Here is a 14,731-nt window from a genome sequence, read left to right as displayed (position 1 = left end):
CCGGCATTTTCGTGAAGCGATTTAGGCAAATAACGGAAAACCTAAATCAGGATGGCCGAACGGGGGTTTGAACCGTCGTCCTCCCGTATGCGAGTCCAGTGTGCTAACCACTGCGCTACCTCGCTCGGTACTGGTAGTGTTCCTAGGCCCATTTCACATTTCTCCGACAGCCGTCTACGTATAGGGCACTGTGTACATGGCCGTAGATGGAGAGCCATGTGGCGCTTTTCACGTCTGCGAGGACCGTTGCCACACGACAGCCGTGAAGCAGCCAGACACCACTCCAACTGCTGTGGACAGATGCCGTGCTGTTCTCACCGTGACGGATCTGACAATGGGGCCTTGGTAAGCATTGGCGCCTTCACGTTTCAGGCACCGCACGGCACGGCTGTCTTCGAGGCAAGAGCGGCGTGTGCCTCAGTTCATTCGTTTTACTGTTAATTGTCTTTCTTTTTGTGTTCGTATCTTCTTCTCATAGACCTACAGTACACATGGCTTGGGAAATAGACATTAAGCGATTAATTTCTTTAGTGCAAGAACGGTCAGTTTTCTGGGACAAAAATCTAGAAAATTACAAGGACAGGATTCAAACACAAAAATGTGGATTGTTATGTATGTATGTTGTATTCAAGGAACAGAGTGGACCAAAACATGAATGATAAGAAAAACAACGAATGCGATAAGTTGCTCAGTATTTTAAGGATTTTTTATTGTACCATTTTCAAAAATATGTTGTCATTGGATCGATGACCTAAAAACTTTCCAAAGCTTATATTTTAGAAAACTGTTAGTTTGCAGAGCCAGCTGGAATGAAAAAATAATCCACCATTATGTTCCTCACATTATTTGCTGCAATTCCTCCATGTGCCTGTCTAGCTGTCTGCACTCGTTGAAGTTCAGTTATTGGTCATGTATCTTCAGTTTCACAGCCGTCCCTGTCACGCAAAAAAAAAAATTGTGAAAAACGACACAGGCTTTAAAAGCGTCTACAGAAAATCCTGATCCAAATTCAAAGCTCTTTGACAAATTCTCTATTTGTTACTCAATAATCCGAAGGCACTTCCTACGTATCTTCAAGCTTTGAAAAGACTGTAACTGAAAAATTTTTCTTGGGAACTGTCAACATATTTCCTCCATATGGTCGAGGAAAGTGTCCGTGCAGTCGTCAGGCCTCATCTGTCACGGAAAATAAAAGTATCTTGGCACCGGCTTTACCAGGAAGACATTCATCCTCAGGAATTTCCGTTCTTTAGTTTCTAATGAGTTCCACACGGAGCTTACTTTGAATATGTTTGTGCCACAATCCTTCCCATAACGAACAAACATGAACCGGTGGTCTGAATTTCCATACAATAGACGGATGTCCTTTGTAGCTGATATACATCGAATTTGACAGGTTCACAGTTCTAATATGTTTACCGTCATTAGCTCCATTGTAGTGTGGAGACTTTCCTTACAGTAAGACATTGTGAACAACTGGCTCCCATGGAGCTTTCGTAGACCAGGTGCGATTAAATGAAGGGAGCTTCTGTGCCGTGATGTGCGGCGTGCAACAGCAGCCGGATAAACGTGAAGCCGGCCCAGCGGCATGCCTTGTACACAAGGCCAGGTGTTATGCGGAACAGGTGTGATATAGGCCTGTGCGCCCATCGCGCACTGACGTTGCGTTTCCGGTCTGTTGCGGCTCTACGTGATCACTCTGCGGTCCGCTCCTGCTAGAAGCGTCCTGCGACAGTCCATCATCGGGCTGGTGCGCCTGGTGCTGTCTGATGTTCGTCCCCCGCGTCCAGTTCGCCTACTTGAGTGGTAACATGTTTACCTACCCTGCAGCGGGCTCCGGTTCGATTCCTGGTAGGGTTGGAGGTTTTTCTCCACTCGTGTACTAGGTGTATAACACTCGATTGTCGTGACACAAACTAGTGTTACCCTCTGGGAAGGCCGGCCCGAGTGGCCGTGCGGTTCTAGGCGCTACAGTCCGGAAACGAGCGACCGCTACGGTCGCAGGTTCGAATCCTGCCTCGGGCATGGATGTGTGTGATGTCCTTAGGTTAGTTAGGTTTAATTAATTCTAAGTTCTAGGCGACTGATGACCTCAGATGTTAAGTCCCATAGTGCTCAGAATCATTTGAACCCTCTGGGAGGATTTTTAGTTTTGACTGTGCGTGTGTCTAATGGGTGAGGGTATTGGAGAGAAATTTTGAATATATTGTAATTTAACAGAAAACTAAACAAACTTTAACTTTGAGGTTCCATAAAAGTAGAAAAGTTCATACGAATGCCGGCCGGTGTGGCCGAGCGGTTCTAGGCGCTACAGTCTGGAACCGCGCGACCGCTACGGTCGCTGGTTCGAATCCTGCATTGGGCATGGATGTGTGTGATGGTTAGTTTTAAGTAGTTCTAAGTTCTAGGGGACTGATGACCTCAGATGTTAAGTCCCATAGTCCTCAGAACCATTTGAACCATTTTTTCATACTAATGAAACAATAAACAGTCGCCACCACAATTAGGCACATTAATTTGAAATAATATGTTTAAGAAAGTTGAATATTAGTTGTTGAAGTGACTTTCATTAAGATTCCCTTTGAACAGCACACTGGATACACACGGATACAGGGCAATCTAAGTTGTGAGTAGCAGTAGTTACCATTAATGCAAAAACCAGTAATCATAGAAAGCAAAATTGTACCCAGCTCATAATAATAACAGTTAGAATCACGATCATTACGTGACTCAGTATTGAGATGTTACTGCAGGAAGCACCGAACTAAAGTTGGACATGGAGGGGCTTCTGACTTAACTGTCATATAAATACCACAAATAAAAATTTAATAATACCACAATTACACTGTTTATACTCCCATTTATAGAAATGTATCAGATTTCTTTAGTAGCAATAATATTCCAATTATCTTTCTAATATGAGAAACTTATGGTGGGGGACCCATAAACTGATACTGTCTCACTAATCAAACTCTATGATTATTGCAGTAGCAAAATTCAATTCTACTAAATTTAATGCTTAGTCTCACTTGGGATAGGTTATGTTTTTAATGTTTAAAGCAAATTATTGAACACTGAGAACGATTAACTTAAAAAAATCGTTTATGGTAGTAGTCAAGGCTAAATTATGTTTCAAATAACTTTAACTTACATGCCTTTTTCATCACCTGTGAATCAGGTATTTTAGGCAGTAACATGTACACTGTCTGCCGCTGAATTTTTACACATTTAATACACAGGAATAAATCATTAGTTCGTTTGAAAGAGGATACTCGGTTTTCTGAACACTTAGGAGGGAATCCTGCATAGGTTCATGATTAGCATAAATGGTTCTAAGCACAAGTTTATAGCACTTCGATTATTATTGAAAACATGCACACAAATTAACTGGTCCATGCTCTAATACATATCTGTATGGCTGAAGTTGGTGGAGCAGTGGCGAAGTAGTGGCGACAACCGACATGACGCCTAACTTTACTCATGGCTCTTGATGTTTGAATGCTCTTTAAAAAAATGGTTCAAATGGCTCTGAGCACTATGGGACTTAACTGCTGAGGTCATCAGTCCCATAGAACTTAGATCTACTTAAACCTAACTAACCTAAGGACATCATACACATCCATGCCCGAGGCAGGATTCGATACCTGCGACCGTATCGGCCTCGCGGTTCCAGACTGAAGCGCCTAGAACCGCTCGACCACTCCGGCCGGCGAATGCTCTTTACAATTTCTTTTTGGCGACGTATTTTTAACGTGTTAGTGCCATTCCTTATTGCCGAGAGTACCATGCAACAGCCAAATACACATCCGAGACAAAATTCCTAGCAAAACGGCTTCCAATTGCCTCCCTTGGCACCCTCGATGTGTACCGTGCAACGTCTAGCCACTGACTGCGTACCCTTCCCACCAAGGAGCCGCTCAGTTCGACCGCCAAGACCACCTTTTACATAGCTCCAAGCCACCTCTGTTATGGAGGAACTTCCTTACATCTTTTACGTTATAAAATACAAGTGTCCTAAGCATGAACCAGCGTCCAATATAGAATGTTTTATTTACAAACATACATATATTGTAAAATTTCATTATTTTAAACATTGTTTAGTTTTTTATATATATACATTACAGAACTCTAAATTTCCTGTCACAAATCAATGACCTAAACTGACAAAGAACACAAACTCCATAATCGTAGATACACAGTTACCTAATATAAACCTGCTACTAATCGATATAAGTATTACAGGTGTTGTGCAGTCCTCATCATCATCTCATCATCACTGACGCGCAAGTCGCTCACTGTGGTGCCACCTGAAATAACAGTTGCACATGGCAGCTGAATTTCCCCGAACGGGGCCTCCCATCCATCAGTGCCACACGATCATTCCATTTCTCCATGTCGACACTCTCATTACTTCTTTTGTGAAGTTTTGCTGCTGTCCCCCCCCCCCCTCCCCCAGCCGAGTTTTCAGCAACTCCAGTGCAGGATCGCCGGCTCTACTCCATTGGCACCCAGTGTCATGATTCATGAGCTTTCCTGTAACCTCTATCTCTACAGACTCTCTTGCAACACAGTGCCAGTATCTGGGGATCTGTGCCTGAACCCTCGTTTCGTCATAGTTCTTGGAATGATTGAGTTCCGAACAGCGTTATGGAATGGCTGAATCAGCTGCTTGTCTCAGTCGGGTGTATCTCTGATGTTCTTTGCATCTGAAGTCCACTGTCCTAGTTGTTTGGTCAATGCACAACATGACATGTTGGCTAGGTATATTATCAGTTCCTAGTTTCTTACTCCCAGGTCATCTTTCATGTTTCCCAGTTGTCCTCTTATTTTAGTAGGTGAACGGAACACACACGTCTTATTATTCTCCCTGAGACTCCTGCTGCGCCGGACGGGATTAGCCGAGTGGTCTAAAGCGCTGCAGTCATGGACTGTGCGGCTGGTCCCGGCGGAGGTTCGAGTCCTCCCTCGGGCACGGGTGTGTGTGTGTGTGTGTGTGTGTGTGTGTGTGTGTGTGTGTGTGTGTGTGTGTGTTTGTCCTTAGGATAATTTAGGTTAAAGTAGTGTGTAAGCTTAGGGACTGATGACCTTAGCAGTTTATTCCCTAAGATTTCACACACATTTGAACATTTGAACTCCTGCTGCTTTTGGCAGAATACGACAGATATGCCCAAGTCACTGATTCATCTTGCTCTTGTTCTAGATCACGTAGCAGACTGGCTAGTTAAAGTGCCTCCCCAGTCTGTTTTGCCGTGTATTGACTTCTGCAGAACACTGTTCGTAGATGCTCTGTTTCTGCTGGCAAACTGTTTAGGTCTGATAAGGCGTCTGCCCTGTGGGCCATATGTCTTCAGGACTCCATTCTTCTGCGCTGGATGGTGACAGCTGCTTGCTTGCAGTGTGTGTAGGTTGGCGATACACACTGTGGACAAACGACCCATCTGCTCTCCTTTTGACAACTACATCCCGAAACGGCAACGGGCCATCTTTTTCCAGTTCCATGATGAACTTAATATTTGGGTGACATGAGTAATGATCTTCTAGAAACTGAATGAACCATCTCTCAGAATGAAACCAGATGACAAAAGCATCATTCACAGACCTGAAAAAGCATGTGGATTTTCATCTAGCGCTCTCTAATGCCTCGTCTTCAAATTTCCCCATTAACATACTGGCAAGCAATGGAGATAGGTGGCTGCCCCTACACCTTCTGTCTGCTCGTAGTATTGTCCCCCATACAGAAAAGAAGTTGAAGTCAGTATATGGCTGAACAGGTACAACAGAGCGTTGTCAAATTTATCCGCAATCAGTTCCAATGAGTCTTTCAGTGCCACTCTGATGAACAGGGAGGGCAAGGGCCGTGGATATAAATATGGACTCATTGCACTTGACGAGCAGTCTCACATAGCACCTACTGAAAATAACGAGTCACGTTGTCGACATATTGTGCATAAACGAAGCTAATGTCCAGCACAATACCCTAAACCACAAGACGTTAAAAATACTGAGTTTATAACCCAGATATACGAAGAAAATTATCATGACGAAACCACCCCCTGTCTGCACCTAGTGTTCCCCAAAACTGGTGGTGTGAACGACACGGAGACAACAGTAATCCGCACGCTATATTAACACGACATCCGTGAAGCTAAGACAATAGAAAGTAGGCAGCAGCGTGACACATACGGAATATTCCACACTGCTATTCGAAACACCGCGGAGCGGTAGTGGGAAATGACAGTAGACACTTCTTAAAAATGAGACACAGTTCTTTCAAAGGAAGCATAACGCCATTCACTTTAAGTTATTTGGGAAAAACCTAACTCTGGATGGTTGAACAGGGATTTAAACCTCTGTCCTCTCAAATACGAGTGTAGTATGTCAACACCTTCTCACCTCCCTCGGTCTGATAATGCAGATCGAGATAATGGGCATAAAACACACTAACAAAGCGCTGACTATACAAAACCTCTCGTACTCACCGTACCCTCCAACATTTTACTAATGTTGGTGCGTGTCTCATAAAGGAGAAAAATGTGCTGGGAAGCCAAGTTTACGTGAGGCTACATTTGTTGAAGCGCAGGAAAGTTTCGTTCGGAGCCCACGGGAAATCAGTGCGAAGAACCAACTAACAGCAACAGTTACAGACATCAACCGCGAGGAAAAATGTAAGAAAGTTACTGTTGGGAGTCCCATACATAATAAAACTGATACTCAAGTAGCAGCTTGGTGTTCTTGTGAAGATACAACCACTTGTAAGAACGTTATATCAATTACGGTATAGGGTCTACAAAACGAATCATTTTAAGTGATGAGGCATATTACACCGCTCTACAAAACTTAACTAGATAGGTAAAGTAACATAACATATCAACAACTCGGTGGAAATAAATAAAGTGCGGGAGCATGTTTGCCAGTGGTCTCCCATTCGTGTACGGAAACCTGGACGTCATATGGCTTGAGGGCAGCGTGACTATTGCTGCAATGTGGCTGTCCCAGGAACACTAGGCAGTTGAAGGAATCAGCGAATAGTTAAGGTGAACCTTGATGGTGTCCTACATTATGGCATGGCCCAGAGACAATTTTTGGACGACTTTACATTGGGAAGAGCCTTCGGGAAACTGGAAGAAGGACGAAGTGTAACGAGTGCAACACAGGAATTTGATATTGCTTACAGCATTGTTTCAAGTGAGTGGAAAGCGTTTCGAACCACAACACCCACTTCTGCCCGGAGGACAGCAGGTGTTCGACCACGGTCAACTACAGCACCAGATGACTACTACATTGTGCAGCAGGCAAGAAAGGACCCACCTGAAACGGCGATTGCAGTTGCAAACACATTTGATACGATTGCAAGGAACGAAATATTCAAGAAAGGTAGTAGGAGTAATCCACTAAATTACAGGCCCATATCGTTAACGTCGATATGCAGCAGAATTTTAGAACATATATTGTGTTCGAACATTATGAATTACCTCGATGTAAACGGTCTATTGACACACAGCCAACATGGGTTTAGAAAACATCGTTCCTGTGAAACACAACTAGCTCTTTATTCAGATGAAGTGTTGAGTGCTATTAACAAGGGATTTCAGATCGATTTCGTATTTCTGGATTTCCGGAAGATTATGTGACTGGATTTGTGATTTCCTGTCAGAAAATATGGATGGCTTTACATTGGGAAAAGCCTTCCGGAAACTGGAAGAAGGACGAAGTGAAACGAGTGCTGCAGAGGAGTCTAATATTGCTCACAGCATTATTTCAAGTGAGTGGAGAGCGTTTCGAACCACAACACCCACTGCTGCCCGGTCTATTGACACACAGCCAACATGGGTTTAGAAAACATCGTTCCTGTGAAACACAACTAGCTCTTTATTCAGATGAAGCGTTGAGTGCTATTAACAAGGAATTTCAGATCGATTTCGTATTTCTGGATTTCCGGAAGGTTATGTGACTGGATTTGTGATTTCCTGTGGAGAGTCGTAGTAACTGACGGAAAGTCATCGAGTAAAACAGAAGTGATTTCTGGCGTTCCCCAAGGTACTGTTGTAGGTCCTTTGCTGTTCATTATCTATATAAACGATTTGGGAGACAATTTGAGCAGCCGTCTTCGGTTGTTTGCAGATGACGCTGTCGTTTATCGACTAATAAAGTCGAAAAGTGCGAGGTCATCCACATGAGTGCTAAAAGGAATTCGTTAAACTTCGGTTACACGATAAATCAGTCTAATCTAAAAGCCGTAAATTCAACTAAATACCTAGGTATTACAATTACGAACAACTTAAATTGGAAGGTTCCATGCTAACACTATCTCTAAATTGGAAGGAACACAGAGAAAATGTTGTGGGGAAAGCTAACCAAAGTCTGCGTTTTATTGGCAGGACACTTAGAAAATGTAACAGACCTACTAAGAAGACTGCCTACTCTACGCTTGTCCGTCCTCTTTTAGAATACTGCTGCGCGATGTGGGATCCTTACCAGATAGGATTGACGGAGTACATCGAAAAAGTTCAAAGAAAGGCAGCACGTTTTGTATTATCGAGAAATATGGGAGAGAGTGTCACAGAAATGATACAGGATTCGGGCTGGACATTATTAAAAGAAAGGTGTTTTTCGTTGCGATGGAATCTTCTCACGAAATTCCAATCACCAACTTTTTCCTCCGAATGCAAAAATATTTTGTTGGCACCGACCTACATAGGGAGGAACTATCACCACGATAAAATAAGGGAAATCAGTGCTATACGAGATTGGAATAATAGAGAGTAGTGAAGGTGGTTCAAATGGTTCAAATGGCTCTGAGCACTATGGGACTCAACTGCTGTGGTCATAAGTCCCCTAGAACTTAGAACTACTTAAACCTAACTAACCTAAGAACAGCACACAACATCCAGCCATCACGAGGCAGAGAAGAAGGTGGTTCGATGAACCCTCTGCCTGGCACTTAAATGTGATTTGCAGATTATCCATGTAGATATAGATGTAGATGTAGAAATCTCACACTCTATAATGGCACGACGCCTGCATGGGGATGGTCTCTTTGCCCGACGATTGCGAAGTATTGCTCAGGTGAAGGAGCTGTTGGAAGTAGAAGTCATCTGACGCATGGACTGGCCTGCCCGTTCCCCCAATGTAAATCCCATCGAGCAATGAGGTGGGGAAACCTGTAGTATCACGTCCACATGCACGAACGACCATCCACCAGTTGACAAACGCGCTGGTGCATGAATGGAGCGCCCTGCAATAACAGCTTCTTACAGACCTTATGGTCAGCATGCGAGCACGTTTCAGAGCATGCACTGCCGTCGGTGGTAATCACGCTCCCTATTAAGAACCATGTCCCGCCATTGTAATGTGCAATGGACTATCATAAATCGCGGTGACTTCAGCGTAATTATTATCTCTGAATAAAAGTGTCATTTCTGTTCGTCTTATTTCGTATTCAGTTATCTTGTGTAATGCACTGTAGCGGTTCTTTGTATGTATGGTCCATGTTTCGTCGACCTATGCTACTTGCCAGTCACATGCCATACGAAATCTACTTTCGTTTTTAAGGTTTGCACACCAGTACATAATTTACATGGAAAAGTCAGTGCGCATAATTTGTGAACATAGTAAGCACAGAATTCTGCAGTTTTCTTCGGAGAGAAAACTGCCAACTCTGCATGTTGGGATATATATGAATGCCGCAACTCATGGAGAATCACAAGAAACAGCGACTTATTTTTCAACATGGCAAGGGCCTACCACACTGACGCACGAGAACCCCAACCGTACTTAAACTGACGCCAGCCAGTCCGACATATTGGCTGTGCCATGGCCACCGACTGCACCTTCTCTATAAGGCCTCCCTGCTGGCAAGATCTCTCATTTCATGGTTTAGCACTGTAACTGCCAGCTTGCCTTCGAAACCGAATCGGAATTGTCATAGGATAATGCACTGCTAGAGGTTGTAGAGGGGACTTAGTACATCAAGTTTTACATGGAACACATGCCTGGAAACGTCATCCACAGACACTATAGAGAGCCAAAATTATAGGGGCCAACGCCTGTAAATGTACGTACAGAACATTAAAACAAGATGCTCAGAACACCTCAGAGCCCTAAAAAGTAACAGCACGCATACCACATTTTCTGACCACCTAATAGCCCATAATCACCCCCCCCCCCCCCAACTACATATTTAAAAATACTAAAATCCATACACGGCCTATACCACAAACTGACGACAGATGAGAACTTCTACATGCAGAGGGCAATAGCAGAAGAAAAACTAGCTTTAAATGAAAACACTACACTTTGTAAAGGCACATTATTTAACCTATTAAAGGAACTTTACAAAAAAGCCAACACAAACAGCGAAAGAAGCTTACACACACACACACACACACACCACACACACACACACACACACACACACACGCAGAAAGAGCGAGAAAAAGTACACGAAATTGAATTTAGGTGCTAAACTGCCTTGGGAACAAATGAACGCCGGTGGAGTTAGGAAATACAACATAGTGCTCACCACGTTTTGCGAAGTAAGAAGACGTTTTTTAAGAAATAAATTACACGAAGTGCATTAATGTGTGTGCAGCGTCCTCGAAACCCAAAAGAAGGAGGTTTAGTCACTTCAAAAGCGTGAGTAATAACAAATATATACGCAAAACATTTTGACACGGCAAAACACATTTCCTAAAAACCGAGGAATGTGTTAACCCTCTGATGAAATTTACATTTACATAATGTGGTTTGTAGATGCCGAGCTATCAGTGCAGGATACCGTACAGCTGGTCCTGAAAAACCATACAACGTAAAATCACGGTCAGAAACAAAACGAACAAAAACTTCCTTTAGGCCTCACTTTGTTAAATCAGTTATAACCTAAAACATTTTCACCTTTCACAGTTTTCAATACAGGAAAACCCACTGATGGCACAGAGGTGCTGAAACACGTTTGAGTAAAAAGAAAAAGCAGTGTGTTTGAAAAAAGACGGAACCCATATTCTACTATAAAGAGAGAGCAATGCTTGGAGTCAGTCAGAGAAACAGGATCAAGAAGGAAGAGGTAAGGAGAAGAACGAGGGTCTAAGACTCTAAGACGTTGTAAAGCGGATAGCGAGACTGAAGTGACATTGGGGACGACACGGGACCAGGAACAAATTGAAATGATCCATATCACTGATGCAATGGTGTCCGAGTGGAGTAGTGATCCAAAGCTATCCTATATTACCTATCAGTATAAGATATTTATCACCTTGTGCTGATAAACTTACCTTGTGCCATTTAACAGTGGAAACTACGTGGCCCTTGCGATGAATAGCATACTATACTGTTGTTCTAACTTACGAATTCAACACACATTGTCAGTAACCGTCGATGGTTAACCGTGCATTATGCGTCCTAATATAGTCTCCACGGCGTACAATTTAGCTCTTACACAGAAACTAACTTCTTTGGTGTGGTACTATCAGACAGTGCTGCCATTTTTTTCAGTACACAAGGTCAAATCTAAATGAAATTCATGAATATTCACAGGACACTTGAGCTCTGCTACTAAAATGCCTCCTTTGTCAGAATCGCCTGGTACGATTTCCGCGTCAAAAGTTTCATCATTATCTGAGGAAAGCCAAACAAATGGTACTGTATCATTGTCTAGTTTCAAAGGCTATTCACATATTCATACATAACGTAAGATACAACAGATTTATCGTCATAGCTAGCCATAAATCTATTGTTTGTCTACAGAAACAATTAAGAATGCCGCCTGTAATGCTCTTTTTAAAGTAAACTGAAGTTGTTTAGCGTCAGCAATGATTTGCAGTTCTGCGCTAGCAATTTTCAGTATAGTATCTCATCCTTTAAGAGACTGGCTATGAAAGTTTTCGAATACATCAGGAAGTAGTAGCACATCGATATAAAGATCTTAGTCGCTTGCACACGAATAAATTCCATACACTGTATAATTTGTGGCACTTACCCTATGTTATAGTTTCATCTGTTAATAAGCTTTTAAACTTCTCAATTGGAGCAGAATTATTCTCTTCTAAAAACGACTCATTACTCACAAACTCATACAGAAATATGTCTTTACGATTAACTAAATTAAATTTGCATACACCAGGACAATAGTTCCTCGTTATCTTGAGCTCGTCTGATTTTAGCTACGTATACACTTTTCGAGAAAACATGTCAAAAAATTAAGAGAATCTCTAAAATGTAAATTTTAATTGTTTCTCCACTTCCAGCACATTACTTCAGTACCCTTCGTAAATGATTTATACTTCTCCACATTTGATGGTAGCAGAGAAATGTGATACAGATGTAGTTTCACTTTTTCATCACCGCCTACCATTGTTTCTTCACTCACGTTTGTGACCAATAATTGGCCATTATAATTCCTCATATTGTGATATATGAGTGAGACTGTAACGTGAGGCCAATATTTAAACTTACATCTGGCATGTGCAGCATCTCAGTGTTATCAAAATGGCAGTGGCCTCTATGTTCATCTCCTTCCTTAAACAATTATCGCCAAATATGACTGGTCTCTATTGAGCGAAACGCTAATTCCTCTTTAGGACTTACATCTATCTTTTTATTTTGTAACAAAGCCTATCCATAGCCTCAGAAATAACGTACAGCTGTGCATTTAATGTAGTCACTACCTCTGTACAATTTAAACTCTTAATATTTTTCATTACACCTGCTGTGTATGTAACAGTCTATAATGAACGTTGTATGTAAAAGTAGTCCAGCGGAATATGAACAAGAGTTACAACTATGACTGTAAAAAGCAACTGATTCTAGCATTCATTCGTATCAGTAGAAATCATAACGAGCAGGTTTACTTTGTTGCGAAACTGTGTAAGTCTTACATACTCATACTGGCCACTAGACATGCTACTATTGACTGCCTTAAACTTCGTACAGTCGACCAGATATCCATCTAGCTTTTATTTGGAATTAAAATAACACAGACAAAGCTCACATAGCATGATGGACTTACGATGAGCGGTATTGTTATAATATGCTAACCTCAACAAGTTTTCAATGAAATAGAACTGCGTATTACCAACCTGCAACATCGATAGATATACATGTTCCTCACAGTTCTTTGTGACATATAGTGATACAATTCGAAATTCTTTCTCATCTTCCATGTCTTTCTACAACCAGAATACACGATTCCGTACACATTAACAGAGATGCTTTCGTTCTATTTTTCAAACATGTGAAAATGCTTCAACTCTTTTGGAAACGGTATGTTAGTAAAGTTTAACTTGTTTGCATATCGCACATAAGCAGAGACATATTGAGCAGTTCAATTTACAGAATACAAACAAACTAGAAATTACCACTTGAAACAATCATTGTCCTTTGTGCGAACGTTTTTTACTGCAGTTTTATCTGATATCAGTTTGAGCCGTTTTGTGCATACTCACACAGAAAACATTTTATTTTTATTATTTTCATCAAAATTAACGCGCAGTTAAACTATTTCTTTTAACGTCCAACTAGACTCCCTTTCTTGAAAAGTCTTTAGTTTCAGTAACAGCCGGCCACTAACATTAGTTGAGTGCCACTCAACATCATTTCAAATGGCGTTAAATTAAATTCTTTGTATTTAGTTACTTTTTTTAGCTTCGCCTGATGTAGGTAAGAGTAAGTTTCAGTCCAGTCAAAATTTTATTTTAGTAGTTTGCTTAATTTGATGCAGACTGTTCACAGAGACTCAAAAACAGGCGTTCAAGAAATGTCTAGCATCTTTGAACCCAAACAGATTAGATATCACACCTCTGCATATTTGACTTTTAAATAGTCATTTAGCAGAACCCCATTCCCAATCATTGGTTGGATTTAATTTGATAGTGTTTGGAGACAGTTTGACCATTATTGCAAACAACAGATGAAATGCAGAGTGCAAACAGAATTATTAAATTTGCTCTCAAAATGCTCTCCCACAATTTTTGTAAGACATTTCACTAATACAAATTCAGTGTGTGTGTAAGTCCCAATTCCGATGATATCCACATTGTTCAGCCTGCCGCAACTTATCCAGCATTTAGAAAACTCAAGATGGAGTTTGTTCTTTTTCCAGTTGTTGAGATAGACAAAAACCAATGCTCCAGTCAGATATTTTTTTCCTGGGAGATGACAACCTCTGCTCTCCCCCGTCTGCTTCAGGTTGTGCAACACTGAATGAGAAAAGCATCCATGAGTTGCAGAAAGTAATTAGTAGGTGAAAGATGTAGGGTTATTGACAGTGTTATATATCAGACTTAACATTTTGCGGAGCTGTGTGTGTATGTCCAAAAGCATTGAACGATGGCTATGATGGAACAGCATAAGTAACATGCTACTCATAGTAGGTGCTTTGCTTTTGCAACCTAGCTTCTCGCTGACTGAGGACGTCCAGATACCTGTTCTGACAAGTCAGAACATGTTCCACCAAACAAAAGTGCTTAACCAGCAAGTTGAGAGATACTCGTTCAAGGAATAATCATATTTCGATTCGAATGTGCATGTGCTCTCTGAGACACGTCAGGACTTGCACATTCAAGGAATAGGTAACGCAATCTCAAAAGCACATGACAGCAGTCTTCGTCTCATACCCTCTAAGCAGCATAACAAACTAAATTCCGAAGAAGTTTACGACTGGCTTTATAGCAATAACAACTATTTTGCGGTTATGTGTATCATGAAATATGTGCGAAAATATGATGACACTGACAAT

The sequence above is a fragment of the Schistocerca cancellata genome, chromosome 4 (genome assembly GCF_023864275.1).
Source record: "Schistocerca cancellata isolate TAMUIC-IGC-003103 chromosome 4, iqSchCanc2.1, whole genome shotgun sequence".
NCBI classification, from domain to species: Eukaryota; Metazoa; Arthropoda; class Insecta; order Orthoptera; family Acrididae; genus Schistocerca; species Schistocerca cancellata.
This window is presented reverse-complemented; position numbering follows the sequence as displayed.